Here is a 19,879-nt window from a genome sequence, read left to right as displayed (position 1 = left end):
ATAGCAAAAGATAGAATTGTACCCTTTGCTAGTGTTTTACTTAAAACCTATGGCTCAGCTAGGAACTTAGATGAGCAGATTTCTGACCTACTGTTTTAAGAAGCCCCTGGGTGAGTCAGAGAAATATTAGTAGAGCGCTGCAGTAGCAGAACCATTTTTGTAAGAGTTTTTTTTTTTTTTTTTAACCTGATATTTCAGGGTTTAGAAAGATAAATACTGTTCACATCTATCTTGCCCTCTCATATCTGCTGGTTTACTTGCATTATGTCCTTTGATGAATGGCCTCTCGATCTGTAATGCAATTTAGGTGAAATTGTAAAGTGAATACAGTTCTTACTATTCTATGTTTATAAAATCTAGACCACAGATGAAAATTTTGGAAATCAGACCTGTAAAAGAGCACACCCAGGCTGTTTCTGCAGGCTAACAATTTCCTAGCAGTAAACTACTCAAGGGGAGGTCTGTAACTTGATGTTATGAAGTATCTGACAAGTAAAAAAGCGGTTTTTCTTTTTTTCCCCCTTTCTTTTTTTGTTTTCTGAAATAACAGCTATTGAGACCATGCTTGCTCAATATAGTAATACTGTAACACTTTTTTAAAATGAAATAGATAATTGCTACTGTTGATGCATTTAAAAATATGTTAATGTTTTGTAAAACTTATATATTGCCAGGTTATTAGAAAAATAATTAATGGCAGTAAATAGGGTCTTGCTCCTCCTTGCATGCTCTTAGTTTCTGCTGTTTGCTGAAAGTAATATTATTGCTATAACACCATAAAAATCTCCATTTTCTTCTTAATTTCCAGTTATATAAAGCTATCTGACTTTTCAGTGGAACAGTTTTCAGCTGGAAGAAGTGGTTCATATAGCTTAGAAACAGAAGTTTAACAGAAGTGTTTAACATGAATTTTAAAAACTAGAAGAAATCCACAAAGCAGACTTTTATGAAGCTCGACCTAGCAGTAAAATTACCAATACCAGTAAAATGATTTACTTCTGTTTATTGGTGTTATTAAAATAAAGTTCAGAAATGTGCTTGTGAGTGGTTGCCAGTTTTGAACATATTTGGTGCTTTGTTTTAAGGAGAGAGATGACACAAGGGAAATCTGCAGTCTCTACTCTGAATTCAGTAACATTGAGATCAGATGAAACATTTTGGTACACCTGAGGTTGGTTTAATTCTTGTATTTTTGGTCCTCTAAACTTAGCTTAGACTATATTGTGTTTTCTTGTGCTCTTTTTTTTTTTTCTCTTTCATGAGGTGGTCAGACATAATAGTTGGATTATTTTATGTTAAGAAAATGCTGACTGATATCTACCTCTGTTCCTTCCCAGTTCGTAAGATAAGCTGTTTTTAAGAAGCAGTAGATTCTTTTACCCTTTTGTTGCCTTTCTGAGACCGAGAGGAGTAAAGCAGCATAAAAGACATTGAAGCCACATTAGGCAAAAAATTAGGTTTGTGTGTACAGATGTTGTCAAAACTCATAGAATCATTGCAAGCAAAGTTTACTGCTGTTTTGAGGCAGTATAGTGATAAATTAGTGATAAATTCATATCCCTTTTCTTTATGATATAATTTCTTTATGAAGCTGCATATGCCATATAGCTGACAAATGACCATTACTTTGTGGAATCAGTTATGTTATTACAATGTATGCATTCTTGTACAGTGTATGCTGCTCTTGTTCCATAACTTCATATTATAAGGAGAGAGTTTTCTGTTAGCACTCCAACCATCATGTGTAGTTAGTGAAAATTGAAAAAGAGGTATTTCAATAAGAGTGTTATTTCAAAAGTAGTGATTAAGTGACAAACACTTTAGAGAGAAGTATTTCATTAATCCTGCTGTTCCTTTTTACAAACATCTATGAAGTTATGACAAGTCAGTTCCTATTAGAAACAAAAAATGAGAAAAAAGAAGGTATTTGAAAGCTGTGTAAAAGATTTTTTTAAATAGGCTCCAGCATTTTTCCTTCTTTTTAACTAATGCAAATATAATACTGAAATGTACTGAAAAAGACTTTTGATAACAAATTATTAAAAATGTTTTTGTGAACAACTAGACATCAGGAGTTTGCTGGCCTGTCTGCAGAATTACTTGTACACCTTAATTTTAATCATATACACTCCTTTGGCATTTATGTTCAAAACCAAAATCTATAGATAGTTCATGCATAATGTTCAGCATAAATTATGACACTTAGATGTTATGAAAGTAAAAGAACAACTGCACATCTTTAAATATCAATATAATGCAGACTAAAGACTTGGTATCATGAGGGACGTAAGCAAATGTTATGAATCTTGAAAGTGCAATATTTGGTTATAGACAGACTTAATAAAAGACTATGTGAATATTAGAAGTTATCTGTGACAGAAGGAAATGTAGATTTAAATATAGGTACACAGTTGCAAGATTTCTTTATTCATGTAATTTGTAGAGGATATTTGTATTTAAAAATGATGAAGCAACAGGTAGGAGAAAAATGTCTGATTTCATGGAACTCCATTTCAGCAATAATAGCAGCATTGATTTATACTGTAAACACAAATGGCTGAATGCTGGTGTGCTGGTGAGATGAAAGGGGACTGAATCTAGAGTTTGTAGTGCTCTAATAAATATTAAATAACTATATTGTCACTTAACAAACATTATAAAAGAAGGTAAAATTATAGGCTTCTACTTAGTTTGCCTTAGCTATGGGTACAATAAGGGTACATTTTAATGGTACACGTAGTTTTACATACTTGAGTGTGCAAAGTGTTTCTGATTTTGTGATGGATTGCAAATCCAGTACCTGATTCATATATTCCCTGTATTTCAAACTTGATGTTAAAGATCTGTAAGACCTGTTGAAAATACCAGCACACCTCTGTGTCCGCTGCAGTGGCTTTGTGTGCAGGTCTAGTTTTGTGATCGTGGTTTCTGGGAAACTGAGCCTTGTGGAAAGTGACCTTTCTTGTCCTGGAAAGGTTTTGAGGTTTGTGTGAAGGTTCATTGAAATAAGATGAGGAGTTTTGGTTTGCAGATTTGACTTAAAAGATTGGGTGTTTCTTATTGACATAGTTGGCTCTGAAGTCAGTCTGTCAGCAGACAGAGCTCTGTAAAGGGGCAAGAAGCAGAACATGGGCAACAGTTTTAAAGGAAAGGCCAAAATGACAAAGTAAGTTTTCATTGGTTCAGTTATGGAACTTAAGCTTGCATTTACAGAGGAATACTAAAAATTCTGATTAATGTTTTAAAACTGGGGACACATAGATTTGCATAATTCATTAGTTAAACAGTTTATGTGGATTGCCAACATATGATAGATTTGTACATCAACTTTTATTTCTTTCTGTGTTTTAACTACTTTATTAACATGGTCAGATCTGTAAGCTATTACTAACACAGTATATGCTCATGAAAGTGATGTTGACTTAATAAGCATATTGACTTTACCCTATAGCTCTCAAACCCTATGTCACAGCCAACAATAAATTTATTAGCCGTAACAGTTATTTGGCAGCATTTTAGTTTGGAGAAAGCCACTCAGATTTGCCAAGGGGAAAAAAAGAGTATTAAAACTTAGCAGACAGCAGCTTCTTACTCAACTAGCTCCTGTCACTGGCAATGAACTAGTTTTTTGGTAGAAAATTACAAACTAGGAATTTTTCCTTTATGTTGATGAGCCAGTCCCTTCTTATATTGCTGTTTATTTTGTTCTTCTGTGTCTGTCCGCTTGCTTAGGTCTTTCTTCTGCATAATTTTTTGAGAGTATCATGGTGTCCCCTGTCAGGTGCCATGTGGTTTGTGGCAAACCTCTAAATAGCCCAGAATAATAACTTGGAAGTCAGTGTGCAAAAGCAACCTGTGACTATTACTACTGTAGCTGGTCAGTGAACTTCAGTGCCATTAATGTGTTTTTTTTTCTGTGGTGGATGACTGGGTTTTTTTAAACTGTAGTTCTGTAAACTACATTGGTCATATTATACAGTAATGGTAGAGTAAGGGAAGAAAGTTTGTGCTAAAAGCAAAGCAACTATATCTGACTATCAGATTGCAACACTTTCCACTGAAGGAATACATGCTATTGCATGTAGTTGAAATTCCCTATATTTTGTCTGTAGACAGTTGATGTAACACATCATTGAAATTCAGATGTGTGGATGCTTGGCTTCAGATCATGGCTAGATGTAACTTTTCATGAAATGAAAAGTTATATTGTATGTCTGACTGTCTTGTCATAGGAAAGCTCTGCTATAGACAGAAAGTCTCAGTATGACAAAACCTCATGTCTCCAAAAATTGCAATGCTAGGCATAGCTTATGTAAGACATTGTTTGTGAGAAAGGAAGGGGGAAATCACATATAAATCTGTTAGGTTTGTAGACAATAGTTATAAAATAGTTATTAAAAAATAGTTATACCTGAAACACATAGTCTTACTGGCTGGGAAGCCTGTTGCTGCAGTCAAGTAATTATACAAAGGTAAAGAGATGTTTTCTGCTTACTGAAGAATTTATAGTGGCTTTGCACTTGCTTAATGAAGCATCCTGGATCCCAGAGTGATCCCAGCAACTTGAACTGTTCATGTCACTGATAGCATAAGCAAAACTTTCCTGGAGCAGAGTTTAATACAGCAACGTTTTCAAGTGAAGACCTTAATATTAACATATTACTGCATCATACATACTACATCAGGAAAAAAAACATCTTTTGACCTTATATGAAGGTCAGTCTCATATTTTTAAATAATTTATAAAAAGGAAAAGGCCAAATAGAAAATGAAAATAATTCAGTTTCAAGATGTCTATATTGTCTAGAGAACTAACTAAATGCTGGGTTTACATTTTTATACTTGTGATATTGATAAAATGTCTCTTTCATTTCCTTTACAATGTACTCAGTTACTTGAATTCCATCAAACCTGACTTGCTTCTAGTCAAAACTGTCACTGTAAAAAGTACAACTTAAAAGATATCGGCGCATAGGTTAGAATAAAGTGATTTGAATCTGTAATACCAAGTTTTCTGTTCTTCATTCTACATTCTCAATTTTGATAATTTAACATTATAAATTCTGTTGTGGAGTTTTTCCTCTGAAATTACAAAGTACAAGATTTTTTACCTTCAGCTTCTTGATGTACCGTGCAATAGCAGTTTCAGTTTCATTACTGAAGGCATCTTGGTTTGACAGAATGGCTTTACCAGTGGTAAAAGAAAGGCTTGACCTGAGGTTGGTGAGAGTTCAGCTCAGAAGAATTATGGTCATTTTGAAGGCAACTGCAGCTCATCTCAAAATGCATTTCATTTGTTGGAGTAGAAGTATTGTCATATTGTGAGAAAGTGAGAGGTGGGAAGAATTTCAAATAACTGAAGTTTTGCACTTCACCTAGACAGAATTGAGAATGTGTCTACATTGAGAAAAATTTAGAAGTATCACCCACATCACAATGCTGCCCGCACTGAGGGAACTCAAATACAACTTGGCTGTGAAAATGAAAACGCTAGGGATAAAATATTATTAGGAAAACAAATTCTTACTTTTAATGGTTGATCAAATTGGTATAATAGATAAGTAATTTCACTTTGAGTACGTATGGAGTCAGAATACAAAGCTTTTGTTTCCATAAGTTCTATATTGGGCAATTTATCTTTAGTTGCCCACCCTGTGAAATGCTTGCTGGGTGTGCATCATGCCTCCACACTGCATCCCTTTTGTGTGTGAACACGTGAGGAATTCTTGAGATGGGAACCAATGAGCAGCCTGTACTTAGCAAGACTCTATTCTCTGGGTGTCAACTTCTGAAAAATGTTATGTCGTGCTTGTTTCGAGTGTGGCTAATGAGATAGCTGAAATATTTAAAACAGGAAAATTAGTCTGAGTAATTTTGAAATAATAGAAACACATTTATTCATGTGGCAAATTTTTATTCTGTGCATCTCAGCTTTGATTTATATTTCTTTAGGGTTAAATTGAATTATGGATGACATTACATTATTTTAAAATTCCTCATGTGGAATACTCTAGTTGGATCTTGTAAACAGGAAGGAAAATTTCTAACTCTGCATAAACATTGGTTTCTATATTGGCTTTTCTCTGAAACATGAGCTGTTTACTTTCCACTTGGAAAAGCATTATTACATTGCAGTAATAGACTAAACAACTTGACAAGAGATTTCTACAATTACCTCACAATTATCTTCTTCAGCCTCAGTTAATGAACTATGGAAAAGAGGCACATTAGTTTCTGAAAAATTTAAAAAGATGTTGTTCTTACACATTTCCCTACATTTCTTCTTGTCTAAGTTTCTTCTTAACTTTTTATTTCTCTTTATAAGCTTTAAGATTTTTTTATTGTCTTATTTTCATTAGGCAGTTCATAACTGGTATTCCAAATGTATTACTTTCACAAGTTTACTGAGTATTGTAATGGAGGTGTTAAGTAATTTTTACATCTTCAAATGGTGTATCCCCTCAATATTCATGATTAAAACCTGCAGACAGATGATGTAGGATAGAAGCTGAAGTCTGTTGCTTTGGACTTTTTGCAGACATTCCATCTGATCAAATTCAAACTGATCAATTTTTATTTTCTGGGTGGTGCTTTGTTATCAGGAGAAGAGGCCTGAGATCTTATCAAGTATTGTTTTTCAGAAGCTTATCAACTAGGTTTATCTGTAGTGTCAAGAGGGAGGATTCTTGCCAAATAATAGCTGTCTGTTATTTAGAAAATTTCCTTTAATTTAAAATTGAAGTTTATTCATGATCTTTTTCATGCATGAATGTTGTTTCAGTGTTATCTTTAACTCATTATCTTCTCATTGTACACAGAAAGAGATAGTAACTTTCAGTTTTAAAAATTCATTGAAGTTTAATAAAGTGTGACAAGCTTTTGAATTGACATCCTAGTAGTCTTTCCAAAAATGGTAGTTTGTTACACTCAAGGTTGCCTTGAGTTTGCTATATTTGAGTTCATCAAAGTAGACTTCAAAAATCTATTTCACCTCTCCTGAATGTAGACTTTCAAGTAAGCTTGTAATATCAAGCAAAATAACATCCTTAAAGAATAGGCAAGAGTTTTATCCCTAGCTACATTTTATGCAGCTTAAAGAAAATAATTTCAGAAAACTTTTTATTTAATTTTGCTGTATTATAAATGTATTTTGTTTTGTCCTTTTTTCCTGTTTGCAAATATGTGTGAGCCTGAAACCTGCTACTATTCCAAATATATTATCAATAACATGAGGACTTGTTTTCCTGTTCATTCACTGGTACTGTGAGCTTTATTTAAAGTAAAAAGGAAAAAGAATGTGGGTGGTATAAAAAAGCTGTGAAATGATCAAAGCAGGAAATTGATTGTCACTTGTAAGAGAGTTTTATACTCAGAATTCTGGTAGTAAAACACTGTATTTTACTAAAAGATCTGTACTAAAAGATCTGTAAAAGTCCTTGCAGTCAGATATGAGGTATAAATAGTTTCTAATAATTTCACTGGGAGATGAGTGGGAGAATATTGATTTGATTGCTAACTAAATACCTTTTTGTTGTGGTTTCTTTTTCCCTAAACTATATGCCTTTGTCTTTTCTAGAATATGTAGGATTGCTAGCAAGTGTTTAGTTCATAAAATTTAACATATCCTAAAGAAAGAAGAAAAATTCTGTAATGAGGTTAGCAGATGAATGCCTTCAAAGTTTATACATGAAGAACTAAGGTTAGTCCTGCCCTGTTATTTTTGGTAACCCTGAAAAAATCATACATGTTTAAAGAGTTCTAATAGGTAATCTGACCTCACTTTGCTGATGGAATAAAACAGTTAATAATTTCCATTCAAATTCTGGTATATTCTATTTCTATAAAAGCAAATGAATAAAAAACAAACAAAAAAAAGCTTACAAAATATTTTCTTAGAGTATTGAGAGCTTCACATATATTAATTTAATCTTGATGCTTTTCTTTTGACATAACCCAGTACATAATTTAACAGCATTTGTTTTTGATGATTCTTTCTTGGATAATGGCAAGCAGTTCCCCCATAATTTTTATTTATTTTATTTATTTATTCTAAATAAATGGAGGCTCTGTTGCCAAAAGCATCTATTTGTTTAGTGTTGTATATGTTTATGCAAATTTTTGTCTTGTGCAGTCAAAAATCAAAAGTGTACTTATGCGTGTTTTTCTTGCGTGCATCTTCAGTGTCTCACAGGAAGCATTTGTGACATATGGAATTGTCTAGTTACAAATCTTTTTGTACAAAAATTCAATCATAATTTTGATTAACTTGAAAAGGAATGTTGTTGCTCTCAGAAATCACTATCCAGACATTCAATCAACTTCGGGTGCTTTTCTATGTGTGCTGATCTCCCATATTGAGCTCATGCATCTTTCAAACAGATGGGCAATTTTATGAAGCTTATAAATGGATGAAAGCTTTTTAAAAACTGTCGTGTGCAATTTATTCTTTAAATGCTACTGATTTGTGAAAAAAGCATTAAGAACTTGTATTAAGCAATTATAAAGGATTTATTTTATTAGGACTGCGTCAAACAATGTTTTCTAAATTAGAATAAGTTCCATATGCAGTGGGAAATTTTGGTGAGGAAGAATGATAAAAGCTAAGAGTGATTTGCTACATGCAAAGAGCTTTTAGCATTCTCCTCTGCCTTTTCAAGTTACAGGTATAAACCCTTTTACTTGAGGTGGTGATTTTTTGCCCCCCTTTTTATCCAGTTGTATGTTTATGCATTATGAGAGCAAGTACACAGTTTGCTTTTTGTGGCTTTGCAGGACTGCTGCATAATTGAGACACCCAGCACACAGAGGCAAACAAATATGTTGATTTCATTTATGGTCAGTGATTTAACAACCTTTGTTCACCTGCTATAGGAACCCTCATATCTGCCCTCCTCACAAATTCATGAAAATATGCATTAGGATAAATGGAAAAGTGTTTAATGAAAGCAAAATGCACATAATATGGAAAATCCTAACCATTTGGAACAGGTGATTTTGCTTTATATGGTATAAAAAACCCTTCTAATCACACTGGTAAAATGTACTCCAAGCATGTGCATGGCATTCAGGGATGAAGGCTTTCCAGTCTGTGCAGACTTCTGGCTTTCAAAGTTGAGTGTTGCTATTATCAGAGCAGGGGGGAAGGCGGGCTTGGGGAATTTTGATTTTGTTTGGGTTTTTTAACAAGTAATCTAATTTCTCCTACTGTTAGATCAGGATATTTTTCTACAATATCTTCATTTTTTTACTATGGACCTAATAAGTCTTTAATAGATAGAAATCTTTCAGCAAATGTAGAAGATGATTTCTGCCTAAGGTCTCTTCTTCTTCATTTGAAGGGCAACATACTGAATTTAGAAAACAGAATTGACATTCTTTGTAAAAAGTGCTTTTTATGCACATCTGTCAAAGTAGCAAACCTACTGCTTTAGATTTAGAAGGATAAACATGAGTTGCCTGTCTTACTCCATTCCTGCCTCATTTAATCACAGAAGAGACACACTATTAACGATACACTATTTCCAGTCAACAAGGATGTCCACTCATGTTTGTAAATATTCTAACTTTATGAAGTTTCTTGTTAAAAACGTCCTAAAGTTCTAGTGAAATCTGATGATGCTTTAAAATATATTTCAAGTATAACTGATTCATTTATGAGAATCTGAAAAAAAAAAAAAATGGGACTTACTCCTATGGTCTTGCATAAAGCGATTTCCAGTGTGAAAGATACACAGTGCTATTTATTTCAGCTTGATTTCCTTCATGGTGTGGGCAGAGAGTTAAGCTGTACCTAACACAAATTTTTTAAATGCCTTGGTTACGAATGAAATAGTAGTTATAAAAATTCAATGAAAAGCAGATTTCCTTTATTTCAATGGAGTAGAGTTTGGAACCCCTCAAAGTCTGAAATGCTGAAAAATGTATGGAGTTGTTAAGTTAGCACACTTGTTGGTCATGGTAGTGTTCATTTTTTATATGGACAATCACTTGCATTTCACCGTGCTGTAGTGGGCTTTGTTTGTTCTTGGGTACTTTTAGAGTTCATATAGTAGGAGGGATGAGCTTGTCCTAGTATAAATCAATTATTCTGACAAAAAGATCTGTGATTAATTTGCTTGTATGTCTTTTAGACCATCCAATTAAGCTGGGATGTACTGAGTTGAATTTTAGCAACATACTTTCGGAAAAACAACAACAACAAAAAAACAAGAAAAAAAGAAACTCACCAAAAAAAGCAACAACCACTAAACAAAAAACCCCTGTCACATGCCTAAGAACAGTTGCCCCTTCAACAAGCCTACCTGTTCTGACCTCACCCCAAATCTGCATTCCATACCATAAAATCTTTGAAAAGATGTGGCACAGTTATTTCACTTTTTCAATTTTTCTTTGGGCAGATAATATTTTATTTCAGAATACAGTCACCTTCTATTCCAACATATTGGGTATTTTCTCTGTGGTGTGGAAATTGTAACTTGCTTGGCACTCCTGAATTACTGAAGCAGCAGCATGAGCTGTGAGGCAAGTCAGGGTACAAAGATTTAACTGTGAATTTTTTTGATAAAAAAAATTAAAAAAAAAAAATACAATTCAACTCTATATTGCTGTTATACGTTTTACTGCAGATGCACACAGTAGTTGGATTTTTGGTAATGCATCCTCCCAGTGTTTCTGTAAAGCTGTTTAAATGCATATGTATTTTTGTTGTTAAAAGGTAAATACAAAAGAGAGAATCCTGTAAGCAGAGTTACATTCCTGCTTGCATACAAGAGAAATATTGGAGCAAAACTAAAGTTTTTCTGTTTCTGGTTCTTACTCTTCTCCTTCAGGCTGTATTCTTCACATCATGATTTTTTTTGCTTCTTTTAGGTTTTTTTTTCTGAAACACAGTGTCCCTGAATCTGTAAACCCCTTCACAGCTGTGGAATGTGATACCAAATCCCAGGGAACCTGAATGGATTCCAGGTTTTGGTATCTGGAAAAAAAAACAAACCAAAAACAAAAAAAAGGATGATGGTGAAGTTATTTTTGAAAAAATGTTAATGGGATATGATCAGTACAATCTGCAGGGAGCTGAGGGACAAGAATGAGAATTTGTTTTGCAGGAATTGCAGAGGGGGATCATAGCAGAAAAAGATTATTGACGGAAGAAAATCAGGATCAGAAACATAATTGATACATTTATTTTAAACTTTGGAGTGCATTTGCTTCTCTAGTGTTATCTTGCTGCATAAAGTTGTGGTTTTTTAGATTAATCAGCAGTATTATTCTTAATTTCTCACTATAGAATCAGAGGGCTGGAACACCTCTTATGAAGGCAGGCTTAGAGAGGTTGTTCAGCCTGTAGAAGGGAAAGCTCTGGGGTCACCTTAGAAGAGCTTTCCAGTACCTGAAGGGGGCCTATAAGAGAGCTGGAGAGGGACTTTTTACCAGAGCACATGATAGGACAAAGGGGAATGGCATTAAACTGAAAGAAGACAAGGTAAATGTTCTATTAGGAAGAAATTCCTTCTGTGAGGGGGATGAGGCACTGGAACATGTTGCCCAAAAGTTGAAAATGCCCCATGTCTGGAAGTGTTGAAGGCCAGGTTGGATGGGCTTGGAGCAACTTGGTCTACTGGAAGGTGTCCCGTCCATGGCAGAAGGGTTGAGACTGAATGATCTTGAAGGTCCTTTACAGCCCAAACCATTCTATTATTAATCCAGTATCAATCACACATGTGAAAACAAGTTCTCATCTGCTGTAAAGGTAAAAGCAGTTTTTCTGAGTATATTTATATACAGATACAATGTTTAACTAGAGTTATTTTTGTTTGCTTTAGATAACTGGACAAAGCTTTAGAATGGTATGATTATCATAGTTTCTAATTAGGGTATGTGTTGTGGATACTATATGTTTAACATATTGTTAGAAATACATATGTACTAAGGGTAAATGGAATTACTTAAGTATTAGATATAACTATAAACAGTGTAGTAACGTTAGTGTTCCAAATCAGAGAGATATTTCAGAAAAACAAGCCCAGAATTTTGAGCAATGTTGGTTGCCTGACAGTAGCATGCTTAGTTATTTGACTGTTTTATTTAAGCCATTTTTTGAGAAGTATTATATAATACTTTTTGAATCATTCTTGCCATTAAAATATTCTTATCGAATGTTCAAATCCAATTTTGCAGATTGCTCTCAGATATATGTGCTATTTATCTCTGTTGCTTTTAGAGTTATTACACAAGGAAGCCAGTAATTTCAGGTTTTTTGGACGTTTATCTTGAATTCAGTTACTCATTTTTGGTTTGTCAGTGTATAAAACAAGATGTTTAATGTGTATGCTTTTTGAGAGAATGAATTGTTCTAAAATTGCTAAAATGAGCATGCCTCTTCTGCAGCATGCCAGTTCTCTTTAAAATGAGTTGCAGAAATGCACTCTATGAAGAAACGCATTAAGGCTTTGAGCAACACAATTCACAGAAACACAAAATGGGATGGGACCACCATGGATCGTCTGGTCCAACCTCCCTGCTCAATCAGGGCCATCCCAGAGCACATGGCACAGGATTTCATCCAGACAGCTCTTAAATATTTGCAGTGAGGGAGAGTCCACAACTTCTCTGGACAATCTGTTCCAGTGCTTGGTCACCCACACAGTAAAGTTGTTCTTCCTCAAGTTCAGGTGTAATTTCCTGTGCATTGTTTTCTGCCCATTGCCTCTTTTTGTATTGCTTGGCATCACTGAGCAGAGCCTGGCTCCATCCTTTTGGCACCCTCCCTTCCGATGCTGATGGACATTGATGAGGTGATCCCTCAGCTGACCCTTCTGAAGGCTGAACAGGCCCAGCTGTCTCAGCTTTTCTCTGTCCTCATGAGAAATACTACTGAAGAGTAATGAATCAGAGATTTGGTGTTCTCTTTGATATTTGTATTTGGGTTTGAGTGGCAATGGCTATGGAGGTGTCTTCTGAGAGAAGCTGCCAGAAGTTTCCTCCGATTCAACAGAGCCAATGCCAGCCAGCTCCAGGATGGACGTGCCACTGGCCAAGGTCTAGCCCATTAGTTTTGGTGGTAGCTCCCTGGAATTAGCAGATTTAAGTAACTACAAGAGCAATTCAGCCAGAGAAAAGAGAAGTGAGATATGTGAGAGAAACAGTTCTGCAGACATCAAGATGAGGAGGTGCTCCAGGTACTAGAGCCGAGATTCCCCTGCAGATCATGGTGAGACAGTGCTGCCCCTGCAGCCCATGGGGATCCACAGGGGAGCAGAGATGTACCAAAAGGAACCCCACCACATAGCAAGGGAATGCCCGAGGGTGCTGTAACACAGTGGGGGCATGGTTCTGTCAGGACCCATGGAGAGAGGAACTCACACTGGGGCAGGTTTGCTGGCAGGACTTGTGACCCTGTGGGGAACTCACACTGGTGCAGTCTGTTCCTGAAGAGCTGCATCCCATGGAAGGGACCCATGCTAGAGCAGTTTCTGAAGAACTAAAGTCTGTGAGAAGAACTCAGGTTGGGGAAGTTGGTGGAGGAGTGTCTCCCATTGGAGGAACCCCACAGTGGAATGGGGGAGGAGTATAAGAAGTCCTCCCCATTAGCAGGAAGGAGCGAGGGCTGAGCCAAAGCTGATTGTGCAGCCTCCATTCCCTGTCTTCCTGTGCCACTTAAGGGGAAGAGGTAGAGAAAATCAGCACTGAAGTTGAATCTGGGAAGGGAGAAGTGAGGAGAAGGTGTTTTAAGATTTTTTTTTATTTTTTTTAATCTCATTATCCTACTGTGGTTTGCTTTGTAGTAAATTAAACTAATTTCAAATTAAATGAGTTTTCCTCATGACAGTAATAGGTGAGTGGTTTCTCCTGGTCCTGACCTTGACCGATGAGCTTTTCATTGTGTTTATCCTTTTCAGCTGAGGAGGGAAGTGACAGAGAGGCTTTGGTGGGCACCTGGTGTCCAGCCAGGGTCAACCCACTATTGTTTGAACAGAACTGAGTTGGTTCTGGACCAAGGTCAGTATCTCTGAGAGGAGTTTAGCAGCTGCCTTGCCATGTGTCACAAAAGCTATGGTTGCCTGGCCAGCATCCAGAAGTAGCCAAGCACAGTGAATGCAGAAGGAAACACAGTAATGAGATTCATAATAACGGCCTGGAAGTCTGATTTTCCTTCTTTGTGTAAGACTCAGAAAATGCAGGGGCTAATTAAAATACTTAGATGACGCCATGAGAAATCAAAGAAATGCAAAGTGGCTCATTTCTGTGTCTCTGAAGCAGCTCTGGGATGATATAAAATGCTATTCTTCACTGTTTTTCTGCGTGGCTTTAGGGGACTAGTAGTTGTCAAGGAGAATGGAAGTAGTGTGATTGATGTGTTAAAGTAAAAAGTCAGTGATGTAATTTTCATCCCAGAAGACATGTTGTTCTGTGGTATATCGCCTGTTTTACAGGGAAAGGCTTAGAGTAGATTGATTATGTATGAGAGAGTAAGCTAGAAGAATTAGCCAAGAGAGTATAGTATTTATCTAGACAGTTTCCTTCTTAAATTGAACAAAAAATCTGTGCAAGTGATGATAATGAAAAGCAAATAACCTTAGGGTGAAACATAAGTAAGGAATTTATTGTGTGGAAACAAGAAGAAATAAACTGTCTCTGTAATCATTGCAATTGGAGCATGTTTCCAGCTGTATATAGATCTCTGTCTAATGCTTATCTCTTTTCTGTTGGGCAGCTTATAGAGAAAACTATTGGATAAAATGTAATCTAGAAAAGAGCATCAAGATGGTATTGTTTCTTTCATGTTGTGTTTTACCATTTTAATTCTAATTTCATAATTTATATGGGTTATATCCTGGATATGCACAAAGGCGCATTATGATTTTCATCCTGTATTCTTTGAGCTCAATAGAACTAGTTAGCTGTGTTCCAAGATGCATTTGGGAGCTAAAAAAAAGAAAAAGAAAAACTTGGTATTTGAGGAAAAATACAGAGAATAATGGTGATGGTTTGTAAACCACTAAAATAGCACATCTCATTGATTCCTATGTTGATTACATTGTTTCTTTCTGTTCATGTCAATGGGCTTCTTTTAGAAAAAGCATCTTAATTTTATGCTGAAAACTAGTGAGTGATGACTGTTTTTGATAAATTATATTTGCTGTCTGACCGGTATAGCTAAGAACTGTGGCTTCTGCTGGTTTAGGAATGGTAGAATTGAGCAAAAAGTGAAGTAGAAGAAAAAAATTAAATGTAATTAATTTCTGGGGAACAGAATTAGAAACTCTCCCTTTTCTGTTGAGCAGTCTGGTATAAGAAACTTATTTTTAATTGGGTCATGTCTTAGAGGGAGAGGGGATTTTTATACCTTAATCCTGTTTCCAGCTTTTTTAATTGTCTCTAAGATTTGTCTTGCTTTTCATCTCTTGATATTGGACATCTGTGAGCATATTTAACTCCAAAGTTGTTCTTGTCTGTATAGTGTTTTGATATCATGCAGTAAATTTTCCAGTATAATAAACTAACTTTGTTTTGTCTGTTTACAAGTCTTTTTTCAACCAGGAAGCCAACAACATCTTATCTAATTGAGCAGAATGAACCTACCCTCCTTAAAATTCTTGTTGATTTATATGGCAGTCTCATACCAAAGAAAGCATCTCATTCACTAGCTTGTTCAGAAGTACCTCTAGCCAGCTGGAATGCTAGCCCAGCAGACAAGATTATGCATTTGAGAAGCTTCATGCCAAGTGGGTATTACTGCTGTTGGTATCCAGCGTTATTCCACAGGCACACAGCATCTTATGTTAACATCATATTGTTAACATAATATGAGCTGGGAAAAGAGATTTGCTGTGGGAACATTCTCAGGTGGTCCTCAAGATTTGCATACGTTTATGCTTGTTTTGTGTTCTAAACTTCTACACGGTTCCCTGGTGCTCTGATTGGATCTCTTGCCTTGCCAGCAGATTATCACACAGCAATTGAATACATTCAGTTTGTGGTGTCTCAAAGCACATGGTAACGACTCCAGTGTTTGAACAGTAAGACAAACGTTGGCTGTAGTATGCGAGGGAAACAAGATGTGTGTGAAGTGTGGTATACTCTAGTGGTACAACACAAACAATGAATAATGAGCAAAGTTTAAATTGTTTTTGTGCAATTTGGTGTAGAAGTTTCGTGTCTTCCCCTTATGCTTGTATTCTATTATTGTTGAATACCCACTGTCTTGGGAATACAGCTCTTAGGTGAATTACAAAGTATTCCTCTGTTCCCTATGTTTTAATGGCCACTGCAATCTTAACTTCTCTTTTAAGCTCTGTTCTGTGGGTGTTGCAAGGCATAAGAGAAGTATTATGGGTGGGCATGTCTGGGCAGGTCACTACAGAAACTAAGGCAAGACATACATTTTTCTTAAGCCTACACTGAGCACAATTAAGGCATTTAGGGATATTCTCCCTGCAGTTTATAATACCTTGAGGGTCACTGTACTGCTGTTACAGTAGTTATGTAAGTCCTGTGTTTTGGAAAAAAGTTAACAGTATAAATGCTTTTATACTGATAAAACTGCCCACACTAAAGGGAAACAATCTGCTAAATGGCTTTCCTTAACTGTTTAATGCAGGATAAGCACAGGGGTGAATCAATGGAAGGTCAACAATCCTAATATGAAGTGGAAGGTGAGCAGCTTTGTAGAGCACCTTGCTTCCCTAACTTGGCTGCCCTTATTGGCATTATATTAGTGATTTATTTCAGTTTATGTCTAGCCTCAGCATAGAAGTTAGGCTTGAAAAGAATTTGATACATCATTAAAATAGTAGACTATGACTGAAGAGTTAAAATGATAGGGTTTGTGTTTTTTGGTTTTTTTTTTTTTTTGTCACAGGACTGTAGTTGAACACTTAATTTGGTTTTAATAGAATTAATTATCCAGCTGTATTATTCAACTGCTTAATCTTTCCATATATTGAAGGGTGTTACCAAGAGTGACACTTCAGGACACACTGACAATATTAGTCAGTATACCAGTATTGCATCATAGCACAAATTAGACTATAAAGAAAGTAAGTAAATAAGAGAACTTCCATTTGGTGCATTAAACCCAGTCATAACTTTATCAATGTTTTCTCATTGTGGAAATCCCTTTACTCTTGTTTGTTTTTTTTCTAAAAAGTTGTGCATTGCAGCTAGAATGTAAAATGCATGTGGTGGAGATTAACGGGAAGGAGTTATCTGTGGTAGTGAAAAGGGAACCAGTTATTCAGAATGCTCTCCTATTTCCCAATGCTCCAACAAAGGCTTCACCAGAGGCTCTGCTCACTTCTCCCCTCCTTGCTAGCACTTACCCAGTTTTGTTTCTTGATGCTGACAGTCAGTCTGGGACTGTCTTGTGGTGTGATGGACTTTACTACTTTTTATATTGGGCACAATCTTTTCCCAGGGTGACAATAAATTGTGTGGTTTTGGTGTTCTTAATTGCTGCTTTTGCAGCTTTCCTCAGTATTGTCAGGAGTGATTTAAGCTGGCTGTATGTTATGACTGAAGCAAGAAAGTGAAAAAGGAGAAAAAGGCATAAAAAATTCTTGTCATTGCTTAACTTTCATCTCAGACCATCATAGTTACTTAAACCATCTTCTTAACTTTTAAAGTACATACTTTTATATCAATTAATTGTATTTCTTGGATGACATGGTATATTTTATATTCATATTATGTTGTAGTCTTCATATTATACTATAATTTGTAATGTACTGCTCTTTTGAGCAAGAAACAGCAAGATACAACATCTACCAGACTTCTAAGATGCAGATCAAGTATAATTTCTACACTGAATGTAGTCACACATCTGGAGTATGCTGCTATGGCATTGAACAGCCCATTTGGTTTTAGCTCTTCAGACACTGGAATCTTTTGCTGTTAACCTGTTATACCTCATTTTCTTGAAAGTTATGTTCTCTCTGCAGTTTCTTCTAAAGCTTTTTCCTTATGTCCAAGAATATATAATTTTTGGTTTTTGGTTGGGATTGTTTGTTTTTAATTTAATCTGTAATGATGTTACAATGGTTCATGTGGAGATTGAGTGCTAAGGGCTTCTGACCCCTGAACAAGTTAGAGGAAAAGAAAGCAGTTTTTTTACTAAAATAATGGGTGTTGTTCCTTTCCACTCCTTTTTTCTCCTTAACCACTGCTTCAATAATGCTAGAGATTGAGGTAGTCTTTAACTTGTGTTTGCATAGGTGTTGTGACACCTAAGCAGTGTGTGTAGATGAAATTAAAACAGATAATTTTAGCAGAAGTCTGTATTCAGCAGATATATGGGCACAGTTGTCTACCCTCTGACTTAGTTAAGCCTAATTGCTCTTGTATCTCACAATTGATTCTTGTTTTAGTCATTAACTCAAATTTGGCTTTTAATGTTTTTTAAGAAATTATCTACTGAAATATAGAGCACAGCTCTACCTGTCTTTCTGTATTCATCTTAAATTTTTTGAGACATGTTGTTGTTATAGATGGTTTTTTAAACTGCCCATTAATAACAGCAGCAAAATCCTCTCAGTTCCTCAGAAAATGCCAGAAATTATAGAATTATGACACAAGTAAAACCTTTTTTTCTTCCCCCAAAACATAATGTTAAACTGTTGCTGAGACTGCATTTTAAATATTTCTTTAAAATGTTTTCAGATGCACTCAACCTAGCAAGTGAACAGATGCACATCCTGCAGCAGCAAGGTAAAATAAAAGAAAGAAATGCCAATGGCCCCTTTAGGGCTGAGTTTCTCCAGTTATCATTTTATCCTGTCATATGATTTTGCAGTCAGCTGCAGGCTCTCTGAAGCAAGAACTATTTTGAGATGTGCTTCTGTGTATGTCTAGTATGGTTCCTGTCTCAACTGATGCATGTAGGAATTACTACAAAGCACATTGAAAATAAAAATAAATAGATTATCTCATAAACAATTAATATTAATTGTGTCTTTTAAAGGTAACTAGTAGCAATACCTCAAATATTAAACAATGTCTCAATCTGAATTAAAGTTGCTATTGTGTGAGGCAGGTGTGCTTTTCTCTTTATGAATTATTTCATTCCTTTCTCATTTTGTGTACCAGGTGGTACCTTGTTAGAAATGTTTATAGTTTTCTATGGAAATAACTTGAAAAATTTTCTAACACTGTTCCTGTTTCAGGCCAGTGTGCACTATTAATCCCACGTTCTTGTGTGGGTTCCTAAAGTTTCATTCTAGATCATGAAGGTCAATGTGTATCCATCAGTCTCAGTACTTCTTAGAGCATTTCTGTTAGAATTGGATCATGATTTGGAAACTTAATTTAATTTCAATTAATTCCCCATTCAGCTATGTACAGACAATAATTCCTGGACTCCTTAGATCAGTGAGTTTTGCTCATTTTGTCTTGTCATTTCCTAGGATAAATAGTCATGACCTCGGCAACCAAATTTATTCCAGTTATGAAACTTAATTTTTGGAGGTGAAAATCAGTGATGCATATCAAAGCATCATGCCACCTCCCTCCCTAGTTAGCAGTTTTGTTTGCACTGTGAAGGTGGCAACCAAAAGTGCTAATGCAAATTACTTTATGATATAAAACTGGGAGAGAATCACTTTATTTCTGACGTGAAACTGTGAGAGATCAGGAGTGAAAACATAGTATCACATTGGTGACATTTTGCAAGAGACCTCAGAGACACTTCTGTATGCTTGAAAAATAAAAGCAGCTTAAACCTTCTGGGTGAACTTACCCAGAAAGGAAAAATTGGAAGAAAGCAGGCAGCTCCCTAAAACTGTACTACAATTGCAATAAAAGAGTACAAAATATAGACAAATTTTAACATGTTGTGAGTGTTTATATTTTTCTACTACTTTTGCATCTGTCCTTGCACAGACAG

General features: G+C 35.5%; 1 protein-coding gene across 1 annotated transcript in view; it reads left to right on the top strand.

Annotated features, from left to right (window-relative positions):
- Positions 1-19,879, top strand: part of GALNTL6 (polypeptide N-acetylgalactosaminyltransferase like 6) — a 436,047-nt gene that overhangs the window by 195,317 nt on the left and 220,851 nt on the right. The window lies entirely within an intron of this gene.

This window comes from Erithacus rubecula, assembly GCF_903797595.1.
Source record: "Erithacus rubecula genome assembly, chromosome: 5".
In the NCBI taxonomy this organism is placed as follows: domain Eukaryota; kingdom Metazoa; phylum Chordata; class Aves; order Passeriformes; family Muscicapidae; genus Erithacus; species Erithacus rubecula.
This window is presented reverse-complemented; position numbering and strand designations above follow the sequence as displayed.